This window comes from Podarcis muralis, chromosome 7 (genome assembly GCF_964188315.1).
Source record: "Podarcis muralis chromosome 7, rPodMur119.hap1.1, whole genome shotgun sequence".
Taxonomy (NCBI): domain Eukaryota; kingdom Metazoa; phylum Chordata; class Lepidosauria; order Squamata; family Lacertidae; genus Podarcis; species Podarcis muralis.
The window spans coordinates 42,812,923-42,839,996 of record NC_135661.1 but is presented as its reverse complement, the minus strand read 5'-3'; the positions used below and the strand labels follow the sequence as shown (position 1 = coordinate 42,839,996).

Sequence of the window (27,074 nt, the reverse complement as noted above, 5' to 3'; positions counted from 1 at the left end):
GTTTTCCCAGGCTTCCCTTCTCTTTTTTAGCTTCTAAACTGACACCTCATATTTGCCAAATAGTTTCTGCTGCTTTTATATTTCTCCATATAGCCATCCTGGGAACGGTCTATAAATGCTTAGAATAAACCAGCACATAGCTAATGAATGACCCAATCCTATGCATGTTTACCCAGTCCTAGTGACCTAGTGAAGTCAGTGGAACTTACTCTTAGGAAACTAGGATTGCAGCCACAGTTTACTATCTTAATATACTAACCTAGAAATAAGTTCCACTGAAGTCGACAGGGCTTACTTCTGAGAAGACGTTGCACAGGCTGGCTTGCTGCAAATGTGTTAAAGAGAGGGATAGAGATGCTTTAAATAAATAAAGCTTTCCTCTTCCCCAAGCCCAAGCATCACTGGTGTCCTAGACACTGAGCAGCCATATAATCTAGGGTTTCCCAAACCTCTGAGCTCATTGAACCCTTGGTGAGCATATAAAGTTACTGACCACAACCCAAATTCCTAGGAATGTAAATGAAACAAAGTCATGAAATATATAATCAGTGTTTAATAATCATCAATCACCATTACTTTAGGAATCATGAAATGTAAAAAAGAATAAGAATGTATGACAATAAAGAAGCATGGACTGAGAATACAGTGGTAGTGTGGAATTATCTTATTAAATGCAGAGGCAACTCTCCATTTAAAAGCTTGGCATGAGGGGAGATATCTCAGGACATCTCTGTATCTTCTGTTTGGCTATGAATATCTTGCCTTGCTCATGTACCTTTGAATCTTGACTTCTGGACCTCATGCTTGCTGCTGAGCCTGTTCTGCAAGTAGCCTTAATAAACATCTCTTCCTTGCTTTCAAGTAAGAATCACTGTCATTGTGTTTTGGGGTGGGAGCCTGACACACACACACCCCTACACACACACACATTCTGTATATCGTAGTTCTGTATCCTATCTAATATTAGTTCTGGTTAAAGGTGAGTTAGAAACAGATTGCATGAATAAACAAATAAATAAATGCAAATATTGTTGCTTAAAATCCTAAGGTTAACTGGGTTTCAAGATTAAGTCTAAATAATGTGTGGTTGATCTTGCAAGCAAACTTCTAGTCTGCTTTTACACAAGGTCCCCGGTTCAGTCATCATGCAGGGCTGGGAATGTCCCCTGCCTGAAATCTTGGAGAGCCGCTGCCCGTTCGTGTAGAAAGTTATGAGCTAAGATGGATCATTGGGTCTGTGTTGGTGTAAAACAACTTCCTAGGTTCTTCCTACCTTGGTCTGATTTCATACTACAGCCTAGAGTACGCTATGAGCAAAATGGGACTGAATTCTGAATAAACACTCATAGGTTTGCACCATTAGAAATTGGCCGTCTAGATATGCAAGGAATAGGAAATGCTTTTCAGTTCAAGGGTCACATTCCCTTCTGGGGGCCACATGCAGTGTCAGGTGGGGCCTGGGGTAATGGTGGCTGGAACAATAAGGGCACATTTTTACCTTTGTACAGCAAGCAGGTTTCTACACACACACTTCTCTATCCCCCATCCAGGCAAGCAGCAGTACAGTGGTACCTTGGGTTACAGATGCTTCAGGTTACAGATGCTTCAGGTTACAGACTCCACTAACCCAGAAATAGTACCTCAGGTTAAGAACTTTGCTTCAGGATGAGAACAGAAATTGTGCTCTGGCAGCGCAGCGGCAGTGGGATGCCCCATTAGCTAAAGTGGTGCTTCAGGTTAAGAACAGTTTCAGGTTAAGAACGGACCTCTGGAACGAATTAAGTTCTTAACCCGAGGTACCACTGTACTATCAGATGTCAGGGACCTATTTCTGCCAGGCAAAAGCACACAAGGACAGTGCAGAGCAGGGCTGGTGAGGGGTGTGGCTGGAGAAAGTCTCAAGGGCCAGATAAAGAGGCTTGGCAGGCCATATTTTGCTGCATGGCCTGAAATTCCCCACCGCAATATACAGTACAGTGGTACCTCGGGTTAAGTACTTAATTCGTTCTGGAGGTCTGTTCTTAACCTGAAACTGTTCTTAACCTGAAGCACCACTTTAGCTAATGGGGCCTCCCGCTGCCGCCGTGTGATTTCTGTTCTCATCCTGAAGCAAAGTTCTTAACCCGAGGTAATATTTCTGGGTTAGCGGAGTCTGTAACCTGAAGCGTCTGTAACCTGAAGCGTATGTAACCCGAGGTACCACTGTAATTACTCCAAATATTTTACCTCTGGAAGCACCTTATGTTTACCATGCTTAGAACCAGCCGTACTTTCTTCCACTGCTTTGCTCCCATGCAGATAAATAGTCTCTCTATCTGCATGAGGGATTCCATCGAAATGGGATCTTTTACTGTGCATATTCTGACATGGTCAAATGGTCTGCTGGAGGTTTTTACACCATCCCGACATGACGGGTGAATCTGTCTTCCTTGCTTGGGTCAGCCTCTGGCTTGGGGTGGCCTGTGAGTTGAGCTAGAAACCATTTCAGGCGCTCCATGGTGGGCCACCCTGCCCGCCTCTTCTAGGCACTCACTATATGTGCCCCATAACTCATCTCTCCTTCATTGACAGCATTCGCTCCTCTTAGCTTTCCCACACACTCCCACACACCAAGGGTCGTCCACCCCCACAGCTTCTATTTCAGTCTTTTGTTGCATCTTGGTGCCAATGAAACCCAAGGCTCCTTTGGCTTGGTCCTTCATACTGCTGTTCAACTTGGCCTGTGCACTTGCGCTTGGATCCTGCCAGCCAAAAGCACGCTGGCAGAAACCTTCTGACGCCTTCTGGCAGGGCCTGACCTATTAGACAAAGCGATTGCAAGAGAAGCCGCTTGCAACAGCAGGCCAGGAAGAAACTCTGTCCCTGGCAGAGCTGCGCCAAACCTTCCTTGGCATTGCTCGGTTTTGGCAATTTGGGGGGTTGGGAAAAATTGTCTGAATTTGGGGGGGGGGGCTTCTTGGAAAATCTCAGGGCATTTGGAAGTTATCTCAGTGTAAAATGAGGTGGCCAAGAGTTCCACTCCCACCTCTTTTGACAGTTTTTAAAGAGCACAGCCAGATCTGCTTATAGCGGGTGATAGGCAATGGTGTTTGGGGTCCAGAGTGGTAATTGGAGGAGGGGTGTCAAAGACCTGTTTCTATTTCTGAAGCAGGGTCCCTGTCTCTAGCATCCTAGAGCTGCCCAATCAGCATGAAAGAGGAGCACTTAGCCAAACTGTGTTGCGGTGCTAAGCATTTAGGAACACAGAAAACACAGGGTGCTTCAGTTCCAAGAGAAGGGTGTGCAAGTTCTGTTACATACCGTGGAACTTCATGGCAAACACAATTAATCCACTCCAGAAGAAGAATCATTTGCCCACATACGTGCACAGAAAATATTAGCTCTAACTGAAAGGCAACACATGGAGATCTGCATTAATCATTGCAATGTATCACTAATTATTATTACTGCATAATTAGAAGATCGTTGTATCATATTAGAAGGTGTATGGCTGTGAGGGGCTATGGCTGTGATGATCATGATAGGGCTCTGCACTTCTGAATTTTCAACTACACTTCTGGTGATGCGTCTGTAGCATCATTTGTTTCCTGATGACTGGGCTTCAGGAATGCCTGGGAACACAATTCTAGTGGAGTCTTGGGTTGTCTTACAATCAAACAGAGTTATTCGTTATTAAAGTCCCTTTTGTCAAATGCATGAAGTGTCAGAGGGCTGTGAAACCGTAAACTTGACTGACCATCTTATGTGATGTGCCTACACTGCTTTTTTCACTTCTTCAAAGGAGTGCACAAATCCTGTTGGCTCTCGTTTGCTGTTCTTATGCAGCCCATGGGCCATGGGGCTGAATGTTGTGAGCACAAACCACAAGTCTGCACACTGCCGTGCTGTGGATTGCAAAATGTCTGCGGCTGCTTACAGCAAATCGTTACATTTGGATTTAATTTGCCCTGAGCCTAGCCCAATATGAGTGTGTGAGAGAGATCAGAGCAGTCCAATCCTGTCTATCAGCAGATGGTTGGTCAGAGCGCAACTATCTCCCAGCTTCATTTTTGCAACCACATCATTGTGCTTGTGAAACAGCCACTGCATTTCTTGAAAGTTTTCTTTCCAAAAAAACCACTTTTTCCAAAATCTCTCACTTCTCCCTGCAGCACAGATAGATGACTGAGACCTTTCTAAAGGACGAATATCTTGGAACCGGTTGTTTTAATCAGCCCAGGAGGGACAGCAAATAGGTTAACATTCCAGGGGGAAGAATAGACTGCTCTTAAAAAAACAACAACAAACAAAACACTGTGAAGATTGCAAAGGTCTAGAGGTGCTACTGGAGGTAGATAGCTAAATAGCAAAGAGCTTATTTTTCCTTTACAGAGCAATAAAATTTTGGAGAGCAACACCGCCACCTGTTAGGCACAACAGAATGTGCAGCTCTGAAAAGCAGCTCAGTCAGTGAGGCGAGGGATGGAGAGGCAAGGTGCCTCTGCAGAAGCCCGTAATCAGCGTAATCCAGTGGAGGGCGAGCTAGGCTGTATCCTGAAAGCTTTGGGTTCAAGTCCTCCTCCTACTCACTTGGATCCATGCTAAGTATGCATGCTAATGATAGAAAGATTAGAGACTGAAGGATTTAAAAAGTGACATCGCTATGAATGCTTGGTGTCTGGAGGCAGTTGGAGGATGGATGGCAGCTAACAGATTGGGGTTGAATTCTGACAAGACAGAAGTACTTTTTGGGTGGGACAGGGGTTGGGCAGGTGTGGAGGACTCCCTGGTTCTGAATGGGGTAACTCCACCCCTGAAGAACCAGGTGTGCAGCCTGGGAGTCATTCAGGGCTCACAGCTGTCCATTGAGGCACAGGTCAGTTCTGTGTCCAGGGCAGCTGTCTACCAGCTCCACCTGGTACGCAAGCTGAGACCCTACCTGCCAGCGGACTGTCTCACCAGACTGGTGCATGCTCTGGTTATCTCCCGCTTGGACTACTGCAATGTGCTCTATGTGGGGCTGCCTTTGAAGGTGACTCAGAAACTACAACTAATCCAGAATGTGGCAGCTAGATGGGTGACCGGGAATCACCGCTGGAACCATATAACACCAATTCTAAAGGATCTTCATTGGCTCCCAGTGCATTTCCGAACACAATTCAAAGTGTTGGCCTTGGCCCAGTATACCTGAAGGAGCGTCTCCACCCCCATCGCTTAGCTCAGACACTGAGGTCCTCCAAGTGTCTTCTGCTGGTTGCCTCACTGCGAGAAGCGAGGTTACAGGGAACCAGGCAGAGGGCCTTCTCAGTAGTGGCACCCTCCCTGTGGAACACCTTCCATTCAGATGTCAAGGAGATAAAGAACTATACAGTGGTACCTCGGGTTACAGATGCTTCAGGTTACAGATGCTTCAGGTTACAGACTCTGCTAACCCAGAAATGGTACCTTGGGTTAAGAACTTTGCTTCAGGATAAGAACAGAAATCACTCAGCGGCGGCACAGCAGCAACGGGAGGCCCCATTAGCTAAAGTGGTGCTTCAGGTTAAGAACAGTTTCAGGTTAAGAACGGACCTCCGGAACGAATTAAGTTCTTAATCCAAGGTACCACTGTAAAACTTTTAGAAGACATCTGAATGCAGCCTTGAACCAGGCAGTTTTTAATGTTTGATGTTTTATTATGTTTTATATATTTTGTAAGCTGCCCAGAGTGGCTGGGGAAACCCAGCCAGATGGGCAGGGCATAAATAATAAAATTATTATTATTATGTGGTCCCCACAAGCCAGCTACCCCTGTGGCATGGGCAAAGCCAAGGACGAGCAGAGGGGACAGCTGCCCCCCTAAACCAAGTAAATAAATAAAAATACTTAACTTGCTGACCAATTTCATCACAGATAGCTCGGTTCTGCCCCCCCCCCCAACATAAAGCCTGCCCCCTAACATAAATCCTGGCTGTGCCCATGCCCTGTGGTCACTTTTCTGACACCTCCCGCTTGGTTGCACCACTTCTCCATTTGCAAAATGTGACCCATTTCACAGGGTTCAATTCGCTTCAGTTTAGCCGTGCTGTAGAAATGACAGAATTTGTTAATTTAGAACAGGTAGTGGTCTCTAACCAAAGCGGCCTGGGAGCAGAGCCCTCCTCGTGCTGTCAAGAGGAAGAAGAGCGCAAGGCAGGCGGGCCAGAGAATGTCAGGGCCTGCTCCAGTCAGATGGCCTCCCCAGCCTCCCCACCCCAACCCCAGCTAACTTAGACTGGAACGCTTTAATCCTTTAAAATTGTAAACTACCTTGGGTGGCATATAGTGGTAAACTACCTTGGGCAGAAAGGTGGAATATAAATGCAATGCAAAAATAATAAATAATAATAATAGTACCTGTTAGATGCCAGTGCACTGAAGAATCGGTCTTCAGCAGCTGAAAGGAATACAGTGGTACCTCGGGTTACATACGCTTCAGGTTACAGACTCCTCTAACCCAGAAATAGTGCTTCAGGTTAAGAACTTTGCTTCAGGATGAGAACAGAAATCGTGCTCTGGCGGCGCGGCGGCAGCAGGAGGCCCCATTAGCTAAAGTGGTGCTTCAGGTTAAGAACGGTTTCAGGTTAAGAACGGAGCTCCGGAACGAATTAAGTACTTAACCCGAGGTACCACTGTAATTGAAAGAGGCAGTTGCTCTGCAGAGATCAAGGAAGAAAAGATCAGAGGAGGAGGAGGCCTCTCTTGAGCTAATGTGGCCTTTGGGTGTTTGAAGAAAAGACAGGTTTATGGGGGTGAGTTTAGCGCTCCGTTCCGTTCCTCCTGTGGTGGTGTATTTCGGTAGCACTGTCTTTCTTTTTTATGTTTTTATTACCGACTCCAGAGATGTGCACTACACACACCCCATATTGAGCTTCTCCTCGGCAGCTGCTTGGCCACTGTGAGAGCAGAATGCTGGGCTAGACAAGCCCTCTTGGGCCCAGTTCATCAGCCAGACTCTTGGGCTCTTATGGGCTTCCCTTCATTAATGACCCTTAGTTCTGTGCAGCAGTTTAGGTTGTTATGGCACACTCCTATAGAACAACTATTTTTTCCTTTTTCATCCCATGATCAGCCATGCCAATTTTTCAACTTTGACTTACACACACACACATTTCTCAAACCTCATTATCTACATCTTTCTCTGGCAGTTGCTTTTTAGCAGTTATGTGCTAACAAAATGCATCATTTACTAAACATTCCAATTATGAAGCTGTACGTAAATTCCTTTTTTTCCCTTTGCAATGGCAATTCATTTTATTTGAATATAAATTATTGTCTCTGTTATATGTTACGATAGGCATCAAACAGTAATGATGGGGTCTTTTGTGAACTCAAATAACATTTTGATTTGAGGGGAGTGGGGGAGAGAAACTCAACCCAACAATTTAGAACCTCCAAAAGAAGGATTGTGGGAAGATAGTGATCCACCCTTGCAAACAATCCATGCTCCCACCCCTGTGCCTCTTTCCAGCTGGAACTTCCAGTTCTGTGAGCACTGAGTTCCTGGTTTATTTATAATCGGTATACACATACATACACATATACATATGCACTTGTGCTTTGGGCCCAAAGCTACAATTTTTAGAGTAGCAAAAAAAAAATTACAGGGTTCCGTTTTGTTTGCTCGTCTCTTTTCAGACAGCTGTAACTTCAAAGCAAAAATTGGTTTAACTCTTAGGTTCTGAAGAGCCTTGTCATTATGAAACATATATTTGGGGTCAAGGTTGACCTGGGATATGACTCTATGGCATTAGTGCTACATACTTGAGCCCTGGCAACATTGCTAAAGAGAGAAGGAAATCATCTTGACCCCTTGTTCCTCTTGCTAGTCCAGATTTAGGGAAGGGGTAGGGAATGTGGTGCCCTTCAAATAGGGAGGAGCTGTAGCTCCATGGTAGAGCATCTGCGTTGCATGCAGAAGGTCCTGTGTTTGATCCCCAGGTAGGGCTGGGAGAGACCCTTTGTCTGAAACCCTGGAAAACCACTGCCAGTCAGTGTAGATTATACTGAGCAAGATGGACTCTTGGTCTGAGTTGGTATAAGGCAGCTTTGAAAGTTCCTATGTTGTTGGACCACAGCTCCCATCTGCCACAGCCAGCATGGCCAATAGTCTGCTCCAACCACCACCTTCAGTGGTGAGTCTGTTGGGGACCAGAAAGAGGAACTTATCCAGTGGCAGTAGTACCTGTGTTTAGAAATCCTCTCCCCAGTGACTGGGAGCTGGCATGTACCACTAATTGTTTTGGAAGGAAATGATGCAGGTTTCCTTTATATGAGCTTTTAATGGATGGCAGATTATCTCCTTCCAATTTCTCTGCTTTTATTGCTGTTGTGCTTTGTTTATTTTGTCACTGAATGTTGATTGTTGAATTTTTGTGTTTGTACCACTGGTTGCCTTGGAAAGCAATTGCTGAAAGTCAGTAGAGGGATCTTTCAGACAAATGCATAAATATCCCAGGCTTCTGGGCTTGCCCAAATTCCGGCATCGTGCTATGCAACAGTGACTCTACAATAGTCCTAGCAGTGCCATAAATGTCACTTTGCACACATATAAAGAAACTCCCACACTGTTTTAAACTGCAGGCCACAGGCCCATACACATGGTCCAAAGATCCTTGGATGTGATGGATTTTAGAGCATTCCTTCACTTGAAAGTCTTGGAAGTGGGAAGGGGTAAATTAAGTTTGTTTGTTTGTTTGCAAGCTGGCAGAGACCAGTCATTAGGGTTGACTTTTCTTTTTCTTTTGAGTCACAGTGATTCTCCTGGCTAGAAAGGAAAAAAAGAAGGGAGTTATATGATGCTTGACTTTTACTTCTCTCCCCCTCAAGGAAATAGTCACAACAACCTTGAGGCCAGACAGTAAAATTGTGGCTCAGCAAAGTAGCAGGACTAAACATGCCATTCTGACTCAATTGATTAATCTTTTTTTTGGGATGGTGTGGGGAAGGACACAGAAAGGGGGCTGAGCACAAATGTGCTACAGGAAGATGAGAGGGTTATAAATTGTAATCGGAAGAGATGGCAAAGGCTGAGGGCAACAGCACTGCCCACTTCCCAGGAATTGCTGCTGTACAAGGCAATGCAGCAAACAAACCAAAAGTGAGCATTACCACATGGCAATAGTTTAATGGCGGAGTGTACTCCAGTCACCTCAAGGTCCCCAAGCAGGCACTTCGCCATGCTGGCCATAACTGTACAACACCATCTGCTGCTTGCTGATGTTCTCCAGCCAGAGAACATGCCCTACTCACTACACTTGCTCCCTCACCCAGAAATCCAGCTGGAAATCCAGTCCCTGCTTATGGCTGACTTCAGTCTTGATTCGGGGTCAGGCGGCTTGCATCCTGGCAATGTCCTTCCCAATGTTGCTTTCTTGCTTCCCCCCAGTTTTATGAACTCCTTCCTCCTGGTTCCTTATGCAGGCAACTCACTGGGGTCCCTTGTTATGGTAAAGTCAAACAAACCTCAGCCCCTCACCTTTCCTTCTGCTTTTTACATGTAAGCATTCTTAGCACAGTTTCCAAACCAGAGTGGCTGGAATTGGAGCCCCCACCCCACCCTAGGGGAGAGGGGAAGCAAACACGCTCAATAAATGCTTGATTGTCTTGGCTGTTATCAAGCCCATGGCAGTTATTTGCTGAGTCTTTGATGGGCGACCCTGATGCAACCCAACACCTGAAGCCACGTTGATATCCATCTGTAATGCATCACTTCAGCGGCATCGAACTCGGCCACATGTGATAGAGCAGCGATGCCAAGGAGTGCCTTCTCCTGTTGCACCAGACAAAGTATTGGCAGGAGGTGGGATGTCAAACGTGACATTCCTGGCATAGCTGTATGCAGTAAACATGTCCTTCTGGGCACCTCTGCCTTTGGCGAGCGGCAAGCTGCTGGCCTGCGTGTTATGTCATCCTTTAGATTCCATTGCTGAAATCTCCCCTGTGAAGAAAGTTTGCAACGTTTGGGACTTTGGGGTTTAGAGAAAAAGCAAGTAAGAAGTGGCATTATGGAAGTTTATATAATTATGCATGGCATGGAGAAGTTGATAGAGAATGCTTTTCTCCCTCTCTCATAACACTAGAGCTCAGGGACTTTCGATGAAGCTGAATGTTGAAAGTCTCAGGCCAGATAAAAGGCTTCTTCCTGCAGCGCATAGTTAAACGCTGGAACTTGTCCCCCACAGGAGGCAGTGATGGCCACCAGCTTGAGTGGCTTTTTAAAAGGGTTAGACAAATACGTGGAGGAGAGGGCTATCAATAGTCACTAGCCATGATGGCTATGCCCTGCCTCCACAGTTGGAGGCCACAATGCTTCTGAATGCCAGTTGCTGGAAACCACAGGAGGGGAGAGGGCTCTGCTGCTGAAATCCTGTTTGCAGGTTTCCCAGATGCATCTGGCTGGCCACTGTGAGAACAGGATGCAGGGCTAAATGGGTCATGGGCCTGATCCAGCATGCTCTTCTTATGTTTTTATGTATTTTTCTAGGTCTTTGTCTCTGAAAATAACCAATTCTTATACTCCCACCGAGGAGTGACAGGTTTGGGACGGTCAATAACTCTATTTATACATATGAATAGTGTCATTTTTTTTGGTCCCCAACAATTTAAATTAGTGAGTTGGTTGTTGAAATACAAATATATTGCCTGGAAGGTGGAAGTTTTGTCACATTAAGTTGCCTAAGAGGAGGGGGTTCTCCATGGTTAGCTCCAGGGAGTAGGTATAACTGCCTCTGAACATGGAGGTTTTATTTTGCCAGTGGGGGAAGGGTGAGTAGATTCAGGACTATCTTTAGATCTTCTGAGATGCCCATCAGAACCCTGGGAAATTCAGGAAAGAAAAAAGGAAGTACTTTTTCACACAGCGCATAAGCTATGGAATTGGCTCACAGAAGAGGTAGTGATGGCCACCAACTAGGATGGTTTTAAAAGGGGTTAGACAAATTCATGGAAAAGGCTATACAAAGGAGGACCAAGGCTGGGTTGGGTGGGGAATAGAGATCTACATTGGGATCTGCTTTCCCTGTGAATCATACCACTTGAGGCGGTTACCTCATGAGTGTTTAAGTTTGTTGATTTGTGCAGTTCAGCTGTTGTGGGCACACACTGTACGCTCATTGGCTGTGATGTGTGAACCCAGCTACTGAGTCAGACCTTTGATTCATCTAGTCCAGTACTGTCTGATTGGCAGTTGCTCTCAAGGGTCTTAGACTGGGGGTCTCTTCCAGACCTGCATGGAAACGCCAGGGGTTGAATGTAAAACAGATGCTCTGCCACTGAGCTATAGCCCTTCCTCATCTTCAAACCCTTCATGATCACATCTCCCTAATTCACCAGTCTCTCTGCTCTTATACTGGATAGTTCAAACTTTTAGTCCATCTAACCCAGTATTGTCTACTCTAACTGACAGCAGCTCTCCCGGGTTTCAGAAGGAAGCACTTCCCATCACCTGCTTAACTGGAGATGCTGCCAGAGATTGGACCTGTTGCTCTGCCACTGAGCTCTGTATGGCCTCTCCCGGCTCTGCATGGCTGGGTGTGGGCACCTATCCTTGTTTGTCTCTGGCATCTGATGTGCCAAAGGATTTTCTGTTCCATTTCCTCAAACTGGCACCTTTCAGTTTGTTTAGAGTCTAAACTTTAGACTCTGGCACACTTCCTCTTGGTAAAAATGTGCCTGGCATGTGCCATCTTTCCATCCCACTCCGCAGCATCTTGGTAGACTGTTGTCTCTCTCGCCTCCGCAATGCATTTTGTTACAAAGTCAGTCTGAAAAACCTGCCTGCAATTTCCCTCCCCCCCCCCCTGCCGCCTGCCCGTTTACTTGAAAGTGCCAGAGTTTAGCGTCTCCTTGCGCTGCGTCAGAAGGAGAAAGCTGACATTGTTCCGTCCTGAACACCCGCCAGCGTCACTGCGCCCTGAATTCTGGAACTGGTTCAGTCATGCATGTTTGCATATGTTAAAAATATTTAGTCCAGTGCTTAAAAAAATATTATGCCCCAAGATCTGGGCCAGCTAAACATAATGCCATCTATGTGTCTAGCTGAACTGGAAACCGTGCAGCACAAAGCAACACTATCTTCATGCAGGGTTTGACACGGCCATGTATTTAACTATTGAGTGTGAACGAAAGATATTCCCCTTTAGGATTTCTAGCATGCTGACTCCAAAAGGTTTCAAGAATTACCTTCTCTCCCCCCCCCCCCGCCCGCAGCTCCCCTGTGTTTTATTTAAACAACCTACAAGCCTGTTGTCCTGTGAGAAAAAAGACGGCACGCTTCTCGAGAGGTCAAAGATCGCCCAGAGTTTCTACCCTATTGACCTCCGTCTGCTAAAACTGGTGTTAAATTGGTGCTCTGGAGCAAAGCTTTAAGCGATGAGTGACAGGAACAATTTCAGAGCCCCCTTGCTCTATTGCGTCCCTCCTGCCACATACGGTTTGGGTGGTAATGACTTTTCTCCATCCAAGTTTAGCTTTTGCGATTTCTTATGTCCTCCTTTGAACAGCCCTCTATAGATTGTGAGATTGCAGCCCAGAATCTTTCCTTCACAGCCTGATAGTGGCATTTGAAATGCAAGGCTATGTGGGTTGTTCCCCAGTTCAAGGACTCTTGTGCCGGTGTCTGTGATGTTGTACCTTGTGATTTTGCACCTTGTGGAGTTAAACTCCAAATATACTAGTTGCCGTATGCGCTAATTTACAATATCCATCAAAGTTGTCACAGAAGTCACCGAAAACTTAACTCACAAACTTTATACCGTAAACCAACTGACCGACAAACATATCTACATGCCTCTAGCTACCATCCCAAACATACCAAACAGTCCATTGTATATAGCCAGGCACTACGTTACAGCCGTATCTGTTCCAATTCTACAGACAGAGACTCTCACCTAAGAGATCTACAGCAAACCTTTTTAGAACTAAAATACCCAGCAGATGAAGTTAGACAACAGATCAACAGAGCCAGACTGATACCCAGAGAGAACTTGCTGCAAGACAGACCCAAAAAAGAAAATAACAGAACACCTCTAGTCATCACATACAGCTCCCAAGTTAAAACAGTACAACGCATCATCAGAGATCTACAACCTCTCCTGGACAATGACAGTTCTCTTTCTCAAGCTCTGGGAGGAAGACCTTTCATTGCCTACAGACAGCCACCCAATCTTAAACAACTCCTAACCCACAATAATACTACAACCAGACTTAACACGGACACTGGCACCAGAGCCTGCAATAAACCCAGATGCCAACTTTGCTGCCACATACACCCGGACAACACCATTACTGGCCCCAACAACATCACACATACCATCTCGGGACTATTTAATTGCTCATCGTCTAACATTGTGTATGCCATCAAATGCCAACAGTGTCCTTCAGCTCTCTATATTGGACAAACAAGCCAAACCTTACGCCAAAGAATAAACGGACATAAATCTGACATCAAGAATCACAAGACAGAGAAACCAGTAGGAGAACACTTCAATCTCCCAGGACATTCTATACAAGATCTCAAAGTAGCTGTTTTACTACAAAGGAATTTCAGAAATAGACTGGAAAGAGAAGCTGCTGAATTGCAACTCATTACGAAACTTAAAACCATGGAGAAACCTGGTCTGAACAAAGACATTGGATTCTTATCTCATTATACATGACAAAGCCATTTTTTTCCTTCTCACCCCTTGCTTTTACCTGTAAGACCTATTGCAGTCGTTAAGAGTCGTCAACAGGCTCATCACAGCTATCTGCCAATCACCCATTCCCACCACCCTTCTGAGTAATACCCCTCCCCACCTTCTCACTATATAGAAGGATCTGGCAACTTCTGTTTCTGTGTATCTGAGGAAGTGTGCATGCACACGAAAGCTCATACCAAGAACTAACTTAGTTGGTCTTTAAGGTGCTACTGGAAGGAATTTTTTTTTGTTTTGACTATGGCAGACCACCACGGCTACCTATCTGTAATCACAAACTTTGTGTACTCAAAGGCAAAGAACCTGAGGAAAACTTTTTGGTGACTTGGTGGGACTTTATATCATATGCATCAACTAACAATTTGAATGACTCCTTACCTGCATCTAGAAAAGAAATATGGACTTCCTGATGAATGTGTCTGCTTAAATTAGATTAATAGAATTGTACTTACCTATAATGTATGAGCATCTCCTCAGTGACTTCGCAGGTTTTGGGGTTGGATTTTCTTTGTTTCATTTTTGTTATCTACAGGGAAAAGGTGATAAATGCAATAAAAACGGTATTTATATATATAGAAAGGCCATTACACAAGTCAGATGTGAATGGAGGAGGAATGTGACCCACACAAAGTGGGAAGGTGGAGTTCACATTGGCAACTTTAGTCACCATCTCATCCACAGCAAGCAGAACCATGGAAGCATCCGTTGCACTGGCACAAGTTTGTGATCAAAAGCATCGGAATACTGCATTTGTCATCTGGGCTCTTTCTCTGTGTGCTCCCTCCAAAGGAGGTGCAGAGGGTGGCAACACAAGAACAGACCTCCCCAGTAGTGGCTCCCCATTTGTGGCATGCTGTCCTCAGGGAGGCTCACCTGGCACCGTTACTTACTGTTTTTAGGCACCTGGCAAAATCATATTTATACACCTAGGCTTTTGGACCTTAACTTTCTGTTTCTCTTTCAGTGGAGTCGGTTGAGTTGAGTTGGATCTGCTCTTTCATACATGTGATTAGTGAGCATTTTAGGTTGTTTCTACATTTGTTTTTAATGTTTGCTTAAGTTGCTTTTAGTTTACATTTTTAAAAGAAAAAAGACCACTAAATAATAGCAGTGGAAATAGTACTTATTAACTCAAAAATGTGGGTGCTGATGTGGAACAGGATGCTGCCCTGAGCCACTAGGATGAATGCCACTACAGTGGTACCTTGGTTCCCGAACAAATAGGCTACCGAACACCGCAAACCCGGAAGTAAGTGTTCCAGTTTGTGAACATTTTGGAAGTCAAACAGACTTCCAGAATGAATTGAGTTCGGGAATCAAGGTACCACTGTACTGAATAATTATTATTTGTGCTAATCACACCCTATATCAGAACCTCAATACTGTTACAATAGAATCAACACTGCCCCTGGGCTCACTAATATTCATCTTCCCAACAACAACAAACCATCCTTCAGATCTTAATTTTTCATTTCAAAGGTGTGATGAATGAATGAAATGGACCAACTAACAGCGGTGGAAGGTTCTGTCAGTTTAAGTTCTCTCCATTTCTTATTTTTCTATTCTTAAGTCCAGTGCTCTCCATTTTGCAGCAATTTGTGTGGTTTTTGTTTTGTTTTTTCAAAATCTGGATAAGGGCAAATTTCAAAGAATGGCTGTGTATCGGTTAGCATAGCAAAGTATGGATTTGATAGAGTTGACTTTAAATGCACACTGAATCAAATTTCCCCTCCATCCCTCCCAACTAATCAGGTAATGTTTTCAGCCTAGCTTTGGGACAGTGGTGATGCTACCGATTTTCCAGGAATCATTTTCCTCTGAAATGCAAAACAGGAAGAAGTCAATTTTGCCTGCACTGCAATGACAACATTGGGTGGCTTACAATTTATTTCTGTACAAGCGTATTGAGAAATAATAATAATAATAATAATAATAATAATAATAATAAGTGTAAAAATCAGAGAGAGGGAGACACTGAAGGGATCTTTATTCCTTCCTCCACACACCTCATTTCCTGCAGGCATTTTGAGAGCAACTGTAAAAGTCTATCCGGTACACTGTAGCTATTCATGTCTCAGTTGGGGGCCAAAGTGCGTCTGAAGTATATATAGAAAGGGAAAGGGTGAAAAATATGTGTGTGTTGTTTATATATATATAAAAGGTGCACACGGACAGGCATGGCTAAGAGAATGACTTGTTCACAATGTGACCAAGGGGCATAATGAGTCAGTTGTTTTAACAGCGCAGTATACGTAGAGGCTGGCATTGAGAAGCAGAGAGGCTGCTTGCTAAGGAGGCTGTTAAATCAGCTGGACGGAACTGGCAGGAAAGTAACTGTTAAGTTATCCCTTGGAGACAGAATTATAGGAGGGGTGGGGAGGGGGAGGAAGATGGGCTTTGCCCGTTTAGAAATGGGGGAGCTTTTCCTCTTCATCAAAGGAATAGAGATGCATATTTCACGCAGTTCTTCACCATGAGAAATGTTGCAAGCAAATGCTGATTTTTTGGGGGGGAAATGTCTTAAATATAGACATGCTTGCCTGGTGATATGAGTGTAGCTTGGCGGCAGAGCACCTACTTTGCATTGAAGTAGGTCCCAAGACTGAGCCATCACCACTGATTGGTATTGCCAGGCACCTGCCAGGGCCCCCAACACTTCAGGGGCCCACCGCTGACTCCAGATCCCCCAAGCCCTTATCCTGTTGCTACCTAGGAAACTGCATTATGCTTAGTCAGACCACTGGTCCATTGAGCTCAGTATTGGCCACACTGACTGGCAGACATTTCCCCCAATCCTACTTGGAGATGCTGTTGGGGATTGAACCTGAGATCTTCTGCATGCAGTTGCTGCCTATTCACCTCCCACCCAGAGACCAGAGTGAAGAAAGGGAGCATTTTTATCCCCTTATCTTTCACTCTCCTGGGTAGTTGTGTGGATTGGGGCCAGAGTCAGAGGGAAAGCGGATGGGTTGCAGTGATGGTAGCAAGGAGGAGACTGCACCTGAGGGCAGGAGGCTATCTTAGGGGGTGCAGGACACGGATCTCTCTCTGCCTCTCTGTCCCTGCTGCATGAGACGGCTGCATCACTCTGTCTCTTGATAGGACCATCCTTACATAAGTCTTGTATGTATATCATAAGGGAACTTTGAATGTTCAGACAGTCACATACAGCTCTGATTTTTCCTCATCCATTCCAATGGAAGGAGGAATGACTCTGCTTGAAATAAACAGGCTGGAGACATCTGTGTGGACTGCTGAAATGGAATTGCTCCCTGAAAGGCTTCTCTGATTCACCAATTGCAAATTCATAAGATGGATATTCTCCTAATATTTTCTGGAAATTCTAGTGATTCCCAAACATATGCCGGTCAACCTCAATATTCCATGTCTGGTTTTATCTTGATATGTGGCAATAGTGGGTGGTACTGATGGTATTTGACAGAAGGTTGCGTTTCCATTTTGCCTTTCCTCTGAGACACTCAGGACAACATCCTCTGAGACACTTCACCCCTCCTACCAATTTCTGTCCTCACAGCAATCCTGCTAGGTAGGTAAAAAGTGACCAAGGTCACACAGAGAACATAATTTGGCTGAGTGCAGATTTGAATGGGTCTCCCCAATTCTAGTCTGATGCCCTAGCCACTACAGCATTGTGCATCTCTTTAATAAGTAGAAAGGTCTTCCTTAAGCAGATAGGGTTGTACATGAGCTGTGATCTGGCAAGTCCCCTGCCTGGAGTCTCACCTTGGCCTCAACATCTCTAGATGGGTATAATAATGCCAGTCAACTTCACAAAGCTGTTGTAAGGAGTGCTGTGACACAGACATAAAGAGTAGAGCATGGATAGGCAAACTAGGGCCTGAGGGCCATATCCGGCCCAATTGGCTTCTAAATCTGGTCTGCGGACGGTCTGGGAATCAGCGTGTTTTTACATGAGTAGAATGTGTCCTTTTATTTAAAATGCATCTCTGGGTTATTTGTGGGGCATAGGAATTCGTTCATTATTATTTTTTTCAAAATATAGTGCAGCCTCCCACAAGGTCTGAGGGACAGTGGACCTGCCCCCTGCTGAAAAAGTTTGCTGACCCCTGGAGTAGAGGAACTGCAAACAGTGGAAAGAGGCATACAAATGCCACAGATAGTAGCTCAGTGGTAGAGCATCTGCCTTGCATCCAGAACATCTCAGGTTCAGTCTCTGGCTGGACTTGGATTATCCACTGCCTGAAACCCTGGAGAGCTGCTTTCAGTCAGTGCAGACAATACTGAGCTCAATTGACAAGCGGCCTGGCTCAGTATAAGGCAGTTTCCCAAGTTCCTTTCTAAGGGCCCAATACAGCTGTATGTGCAGGACAGCTGTTGACAAAAGAAGCAGGGGTAAATGGCAAGGGACTCCCTCACAGGGAGCAAAGCACACATAAAGGGGGGGGGGAGGCAAACTGACCCCTACGCATGATTCATATGCAACCATTCCAGTGTCGCATTTTTGGTGGAAGAGAGGTGGGGCAATGCATACAGATTGTCTTCCTGGGGTCTTTCCCAAAGATCTGAAAACTGTCCTGCATCCACCTCCTCCTTAACCTTCTTCCAGGGCAAAGTAATTCCTCCTTTTCCTTTGGCATTTCCCCCCTAGACTCAGCCTTCAATAATCATTTTCATAGTCCCCCCCCCCAATACAACTCCTTTCCAATTTGTCAACATTTTTGTCAACTTGTCAACAGATATCTGTGCTGCACCCTTTCATCTCCCATGACAGCACTGTCTGCTTGCGGGTGCTGAGAGGAGCATGGCCTGCCCCCCCCCCCATGAGAGGCTGAGCCTCCTAATTAAAGGAAAGTTCTGTCTCCTTATTCCTGGAGTGTTAATGGATTCTGCTGCCCAGTTTGGATGTACAGGAGTCTTTGAATTCCACAAGCTTGTGTGCCACCGGCTTTCTCTGGACCACAGTGAAAGCTTCCATTCATGCCGCCAGCCCGGCCTTCTTAAATTACCACACCCCAGGCCTCTGCTCCTCAGCCTCGCACTGTTTTCCTTTCATTAACAGGATTCCCAGATTGAATGTCTATGAGAAGCTGGGAAGAGATGCTGTTGCTGTATTTGCTCTCAAGGGCTGTGCAAAAGGGCTCTCCATTGGAGGGAGTCTGGCTGCTGCTTATCAGGTGGTGGAAAGAGAGCAAGACATTTTTATTTTTATTTAAACCAGCTCCAGCTTTGCTTTGTGCATATTATTTTTTCTTTAAATGTGGATTTAAAATGGAATGTATCATTTAGAACAGTGGTTGTATGGGATGAAAGGGGGGAGAGGAAGAAACACCAGGTCTTGGGTCAATCTTTCCAAGTCCTCCTGGCTGAGAATTTGATATGATGGTCCCATTTTTGTTATGAAGCTGTGTTGTAGGAAGGCAGACTGCTCCCCTTTTTAACTCAGTATAGTCTACTGTGACTTGGAGTAGCCAGGTCCTCTGAGAGGCAGATACAGGGGCTACTGATGAACCAGATCCAGAACTAGCAGATGGCACAGATGTTGAGCTTTCTTTTTCTTCTTTTTTAAAGTATAAAAAGCCCTCCTAGAAAGAAAGTTATGAAGCAAAATGTGTAGGTACCCTTCTTGGCGATTTCTGGGGGATGAGTTTACCTCATTGCTCCCACCTCTCAGTCTGGCAAGGCTACTGTGGAGGCCTTGTGAACTTCTAAATCAGACTCCTATAGTGCATTCTGTGTGGGGCTGCCCACAAGGGACGAAGGTTTAAACATTACAGCTGGTGCAGGATGCTGCTACCCAACCAGGGACTAGTGTAGTTCAGCCAAGCCCCATTACACCTGCAGAAATGACAGCATTGTTACCTGTGGGTTTCCATGTCCTCTTTGAGTCACTGCCTTTGAAGTGTGCCTCTGGGTACCAGTTGTTGGGACACCTGAGTGGAAGGAGCCACTGCCCTCAGTCCCTGCTTGTCTCTTCCCCACAAGAGAAATCTGGTTGGCCGCTGTGGGAACAGAATGCTGGACTAGAGAGAGGCCTTTGGTCTGATCAAGCTGTGGTGTTCTTCTGATGTACCCTCCACGGTTGGAGGCAGGAAGCCTCTAAATACCAGTTGCTAGGAATCACAAGTGGGGAAAAGCACTGTGGGCTCCAATTAGGAGGGTCAAGGACTAGTTGACAGGGAAAGCTCAGAAACATTTTCTTTTGGAATAAATGAAGCCCATTCTTTGCCACAGATCTTGCATGGCTCATCAGCACTGGGGTGTCCATTGAGGAAGCCATCTATCTGCTGTGAGCTTTGGCATCCTCTCCAAAAGGCATGGTGGCAGTGCTATGCGCTGGTCTCATACAGTCTTGCTCCAGCAGTTTTCTTTTGATCTGCTCAGGGTTCGCTCCCAAGGGTGGCAAAGCTGGGCATTTGCAGGGGACCCAACACCAACCAAGAGCTCCTGCCCAAACAGTACCTTCATTGTAGTAGCCCCAAAAGGCCCAAGGCAGAATTCTCAGTTTGCACACCTCATACCTTCCAGATTGAGAGGGCCCATTACTGTGGCCTCCAGGCTTTTGCAGGAGGGAATCAAGTGCATTCCACAACTTAAGGGTTGCACAATTAAACTGGATTAAAGTGGATCATTTGTGGTTAAAAATGTGACAAGAAAACACAATGCAAATCTGGGACAAATGATGGCTCGAAATATGTATAATGCTAGTCAAGCAAATTAGGACGACTGCTTGTTGCCATATAACTATCCTGCAAACAACAAAAATTCCAGTACGAAAGCTCAATGAATGCACCAGGAAGGTTGTCAGCAAAGAGAAGAAACGAGGGATAAAGTTAAGATGCAATGAAGTCAAACTCCATTATATATGGGTTTTAAAAGCAAATAATTTTACAAGTTTTCTGAACCAGAAAACTTAAGACTAGTTCTTTAACTAATAGCATACAAATATAAGCATCTTGAAGCATTTACGATTACCTTAGGGGTTTTATAGCCCATTATTATTTACGGCAAATACCATGAACAAAATGGGAAATTGGCATGGATTGATGTTTACTTCGTGATGATTTGAAATTCAGTCTCAAACCTACATAACATGTTAGCAGTCTTATTTGTCAGTTTTATCTTTCATTAATTATTTTATTTCTCTTTCATTTATTTTTCTTCCTATCTAGGCAAGCTATATAAAGTGTGAGATTCATTCAGGCTGAATTTATTGACAGCATTTGGTGATTTGGGATACATTGTATACACTATTTTGATTTTCAGTAAATACAATTTTAAAAGAAAAGGCGGGGAGGGGGTGAATGAAAGCTCAATAAAGACTGGAGACAGCCTAGCCTCCACCTATTTTATGCAAGCAAATCAACAAACCGGCCATCTGGAGAAGCCCTAAGTGAACACTGCTTGACTCCAGCCCACTTCAATGTGGATCTTCTTACCTCTGGGCTGAGGACAGGAGTGTGTGCATTGCCAAGTAAATGGTCTACCTTAAAAGTCATGCTCATGTCCATCTGTGCACATCATGCACACTGCATGAGACCTTTAGAGTCAGGGTGGTTTAGTGACTGGAGTGGAAAGCAGTGCCTAGCATGTTGGATTAGGATGGACAAGACCCAAGTTCAACCCCCCCCCCCTGGCACAGTGAAGCTCATTGACTGACCTGGGGCTGCTACCATCTCAGCCTAACCTACTTCACAGGGCTCTTGTGAAGATAAAATAGAGAAGCAGGGAGTCATGTATGCAATTGTAATAAACAAAAGTAATGCACAAGATTTGCATTTCAGTGTATGGTGGAAGCAGCGGCCCAAAATGTCTTTGGCAGACAACCGGGAGAAGAACTGGTTGTCAAAATGCACCTCCTAATTTGGGAAAAATTCCACAGAGGTTTTAAGATTAGACCCCTTGCTTTTCTTCTCTCTCCCCTCCCCAGCATGCCTGTAAAATGTAAATATTTTTTGTTAAACAATTAAAGTGTTCCACTGGCCGGTCTTAACAATGTGCAGTGTGTGTTTATGTGTGAAGTGTGTGTGTGTGTGTGTGTGTGTGTGTGTGTGTATACATACACATACATACACACAGAATTCTGTATACTGAAGAGAATGGTCCAGGGTGAGATGGAAGTGTATATTAGACACTTCTTGAACTTGGCTCAGTGCAGGGCTTTCAGAATAAGTGAAATGCAATTCCAGCATGCTGCCCTACTTCATAGCTGGGCCACAGCTTTCTGCACCAGCTGTAGCTTCCAAACCTTCTTCAAGGGTAGCCCCACATAAAGTGCATTGCAGTAGTGCAGCCATGAGGTTATCTGAGCATGGGTTCCTGAGGCCAAGCTGCCCCTGTCATCCAGGAATGTCTGCAGCTGGTGTACTGACTTCTCCTTCTGCTTAGAGATATTTCTTGCTATAAAAGAGCAGTCTGAAGCAGTACAGTTGGTTTACTTCCTCTGACTACTTCCAGTGAGAAAAAGCCTTTGAGCCAAGACGTGCAGGGTTAATGCATAGCTGGCTTGGGAAGAGATCAGTGAGTGGTCAGAAGTGAGGGTCCTTTAACAGACGGGTTTGCACAATGTGTGTGCTTCTTGGTTGCCTGTTGGGATGACACTACAACTCAGCAATGTTTGGTTGCTTCTGAGGCCGCCTAAACTAGAAGATAAATGTGAGCTATTAGAAACCACACATGTTTTATTACAAACAAAGCTAAAAGTCATCCCAGCCCTGATATTACAAACGACAAAACCCAAGCCCTCGTCACCCTCCCCCGAATCATATTGCAGTTATCTCTGGTAATAAACGTATAGACACAGAGGGGAAGCCTTTCCCCTTGGAAGAGCTGGTTGGCTGGGCTCTTTATCCTGTCTAAGACTTTTATTGAAATTCCACTTGATTGTCAAGATTAGATGGCAAATAACTGTCTGCATTTATGGGGCTACATAAATAACTAGCATCTGAGAAGGAATTTGATCGCATCCTATGGAGATTTGTATTGCCCCATGTGGGGGTTTCAAACGATCAGCATCTCTGCTTCCACTAGGAAGTGGGTACCTTCAGTCTGCTAATATTCTTCCTGCTTTTCACAGTGGAAAACCCAGAGCAGGGTTTTGTTTCAGCCAGGCAAACACACTGTGTGGTTTGTTCAAAGGAGGCCAGCCTGTGTCTGTCCCTCCCCCCTTCTTTATTTTGGTGTAAATTGAGAAGAGGTGATTGCTCCTTTTAAAATGTGAAGCACTAAAGGTGAAACCTGCCTTGTGACCTGGAAAATGAGCATCCTTCTCCTGGGTCTATGGGAAATTGTCTGTGTTCACTCGTCAGTGATGGGAAATGAATTCTGCATATGCCCAGAGACACTTTCCTTTATCATTGCATTTCATATTCCTGGGCTCAATCCTGGATTAAAAAACAAACAAAACAGATACTGGGACACTACTTTACTGAGCCAAGAGAGGAACAGTGCCCAAACCCTGGGGGAGGGGTGCAATCCTGATTAATCCTCCATGCTAGGACAGTTATAGTACAGGTGAAATTGCATCCTTACAGAGGCAACTTGATTATTCAAAACACTGAATGCTTTTTAACCAGACGTATTCTTTGTTGGCCACCAATGTTCATTGTGCACACAAAATAGAGTTGTTTGTGCTGTGTTTGTTTTGAGGACTAGCTGCTTGGCATAACTGCACACGTATTGTTCGCTGTACTTTAGATTAGTACTGATTTGCACTTCTCAAACCAAGACCTGAACTGAAATGGCTATCCTTTGAAATTTCCCCTTCTCCTGATGTCTCATTGGAGTTCTCCAACTAATGTATGTGTCCAAAGATGCATGCATTAGGAGGAAATGTGCACACAGATGCCTATTTGGGTGAGAATAACATGCAAAAATGCATTATATGGGGGGGGGTGCTTGCCAAAATGTGTACTTTAGTCCAAACAGCATACAAAAACATGCATATTAAGAAAGCTGTGTGTTTAGTGGGATTTGTTCCCAGTTGCTGGGAATCACAAGTAGGCAGAATGCTGCTGTTGAGCTTGGGTCCTGCTTCCGGGCTTCCTATTAAGGCACCTGGTGAGGACAGGATGCTGGGCTACTTGAGTCCAGCTGCAGTTCTCAGAATTTGCACTTGAGTGCTGATGAATTGTCAAGAGGGTTTCAACAATCAAAGCAAGCAAGGTCTTCGTGAATTGCTGCTGAAGTGTGGATAACTAACTGGGGGGCGGGAGAGAGAATGAGGAACAGTGAGAGCCAGACTGGACAGAGGCCTTCCATCCCTCACTTCTATTCCTTCCCAAAGGGTGAGATGTTCCCACACACCTTGGCCCTGCCACTTCTGGACTCTCTGTCTCTCTCTGCCTGCCTTCTCTCTCTCTGGGCTGTGCCTGGTGCTGCTGCTGCTGCCTCCTTCTCCTCCTGGAGCCTTGACTTCTGTTTGCTACTGGCTGGTGCAGCGGAGAGGAGGCGTGCGCTGCCTGCGAGGAGAGGCTCCCTCCGTGCCTGTGGTCAGTCATGAAACATTTCTCTTTTCCTCCGCAGATTACTAAGCAACTGCACAGCGCAAGGCGCTCACTGGATTTGCCCGTCTGCCTGCCTTTGCCTTTCCAGAGCTGCTACCAGCCTCCCCCTCCCAGGCCAGTCCCTCCAAAGGCTCAGCCTTGCAGCACTCTGCAACTCTATAATGAGGTAAGCCTCCTTCTCTTTGTCTCTGGTGCAGTGGAAATGCTCTGTGTGGTTGTATGTGTGTGAGAGAGAGGAGTACAGTAGGGGCTGAAATTGCAGCTCATTCCCCCCCCCCCCCAATATATGAGGTTTGGGGTTCTGTCCTCAGATCTTCCAGCTTTTGCTCTCAGAGTTATTAATTTATTGTAATTTTTTTACAAATTGTGGTGCAGTTGTTATTATCCTCCTCCTCCTCTCTGTCTCTCTCTTTCTGCATTCTGCAATAAAAAAAAGTTGCATCAGTATTTTGGCAGGAAGGGGGGAAAATGAGTTGCTCTGTGCAGTCTGTTGAACTTTTTCATTCAGTCTCCCAGCAAAAAAAGGGAAGGAGACTTTGCAGGAGTTAAAAGAGCAGAGCCAGGGGATGCGTCTCTCACGCACCCCTGAAATATTCCAGCTATTTGTGTCATCTCTCTCAGACCTCTGCAAGAAAGTAGACCAGCCTTTCCATCTGCCCCCTTGCCATAGAAGTGTGTGAGTTCTTGGAGGAGCTCAGGCTCTTGAGTATGGCACCAAGAGGAGCTTGACTTGTGCTGCTGAGGTCTACCAGGAAGGGGGTTCTCAGAGATGCTTAGAGACCCCTCCCTCCTCCCCCCACCCTGTGGCTCTGAGGATGTGAGGTTGCTGGGAGGTGAGGAGTTAATACCTCATCTTTCCTCTCCTCCCTCCCCCTTCCCATCTCTTGGATTCATCTGTAAAAAATAAAAAGTGAAGATAGATCTGATCATCTGCTGAGCAGAGAAGCTGCCTTTGATCTGAGCTGTTCCTCCTCTTCTTATTCTCTATGGGTGTCTCTCTTTTTAACCCTTTTTCCTGGTGGCTTCTGGTTGTGTTTAAGGAACCACATAATTTGCCTGGGAAGATGCATCAGTAACCTTAGATCACACAGGTGGGATAGGGTCCTACTTTGCAGAGCTGCCAAGAGACAGTCCTCTGTCTCAAAGCATCTTCCATTGGAAGGGCTGTGTCCAGTCCACGTCCAGTTTGAAGATAAGGAACCCCAAGAAGGGAGAGCAGGAGGGAGTCTTGACATTCCCCATCTTCAGTGGGTACCTGGGTGGCAGACAGGCACTCAGCTGGTCACCTGCTCACAGCCTTCCCAGCCCAGCCCACCCTGGTGAGATGTATTGTATTTCTATTTCAATCATAGTAATTCTTTATAAATTTGCATCTAGACATACCTATAAGCATATACATATTTTATGCAATTCTGTGTGCCCTTTTGTTCTTTTTGTGGTTGGGCATTTGTGACTTCTTGGCTATGTGACACCTTAAGGTGCAGTGTAATATCTTAGCGCATAAATACATTTAAAGTGCTGGAAGTTGGTTTGGGGGCAGCAGAGAGGTTCCAGGATGCACGATTCCTGCATGTTTCTTTGCAGTGCTAATTAAGAGAATTCCTCTGAGCATGTACAGAGAGTGGACAGGGACTGCTGGCTGCCATGAACCTAGGGTTGGAGGGAGATTATTTTGATTAGCAAGCTGATAGCTTGTTTGAATGCCAGCACCTGTTTGTTTATGGTGGTTTTTAGGAACTAAGCACTGTGACAATGAGATGAGTTTCCATCATATCGTGTTTTTCGCAGTTCTAGAAGAAGCCAAATAAAATATACCCTTGTCATTGAAATGTGTACAAACCTACCAGTACAAATGGTAGATTGACAGTACAAGCTTATATATGGCTGCTCAGAAGTGAGCCCCATGGAGTTCAGCAGAGCTTTCTTCTGGGGAAGAGTGTATAGGATTGCACTCTAACTTGTTCTTTCATTCAAACAATCAGGGCAAATGAACAAATTGCTTTGTGCATGACTAGTCTCTCCCATTCACCTTTTATACCCACTCAGCCGGAGGTAAGCTCCCTTGAACTCAGTGGGATTCACTTCTGTTCTGAGTAGCAGGCACATCTAGTATTGCACTGTAAAGCTGTGGTTTTGCACTTTATTACGTTTCTATCTCACCTTCCCTCCATGGAGCAAAAGGAGACAGATTGTGCCATTTTCCTCCCTTTACCTGCACAACAATCCTGCAAGGTAGGTGAGGCTAAAACATCAGGTCACTAGCCCAAGGTTGCCCAGTGAGCTTCATAGCGGAAATGGGGAGACCTTGGCTCTCCCCAGTCCTAGTCCAGCATTTCAACCACTGTGCTGGACTCACCCAGATCAAACTCGATCTTGTGAATGACCTGGCCATGTCTGTACCAACCTCTGTACCTCAAATAAAATAAAGTAAAAAGCAAAAAAGCAAAACAGAGAATGGGTTGATGTGGAAGGAGAGCTTTCCAAGAGCACCTCTCTCAATGCCATGCAAACACCAGAACCACCTTTTGATTGCCACAGCCTGCAATGTGGTCTCTGAAACTTGATGGGAGTCTTGTGGGCCACTGGGTAGCCCATGTAGAAGCAGCCTGTGTAAGGGCACCAATGAGTGGAATGCTGAAGGAACATCTATCCCACCATCCTCTTCCATGGTCTGGCTTTTAGATCCTCATAGTGCTTCATTCCTAAATCAGGAGATGCCACCAAGGCCCCCACTGGCCTTGAACTGACTGACTCCCTTCCACAAACGTTTGAGTCCGTGATTGCATCCCAGGTTAGGGTGGCCACTTACGCATCACCACCCCCAATGGAAATGCATCCTCAAAATGAAGAGGAAAATATGGCACAGACTTGCAAAAACCAAAACCAAAAGGTGTAT

The 27,074-nt window shown here is 45.3% G+C and overlaps 1 protein-coding gene across 3 annotated transcripts in view; it reads left to right on the top strand.

The window, feature by feature from the left end:
* The window catches only part of ZNF469 (zinc finger protein 469), a 277,120-nt gene that overhangs the window by 180,716 nt on the left and 69,330 nt on the right, over nucleotides 1-27,074 (top strand). For all 3 annotated transcript variants that reach the window (XM_077931613.1, XM_028739953.2, XM_028739951.2), the window contains exon 4: nucleotides 24,198-24,344. The gene's annotated coding sequence lies outside the window, so the exon portion shown is untranslated. The remainder of the gene's footprint in view (nucleotides 1-24,197; nucleotides 24,345-27,074) is intronic.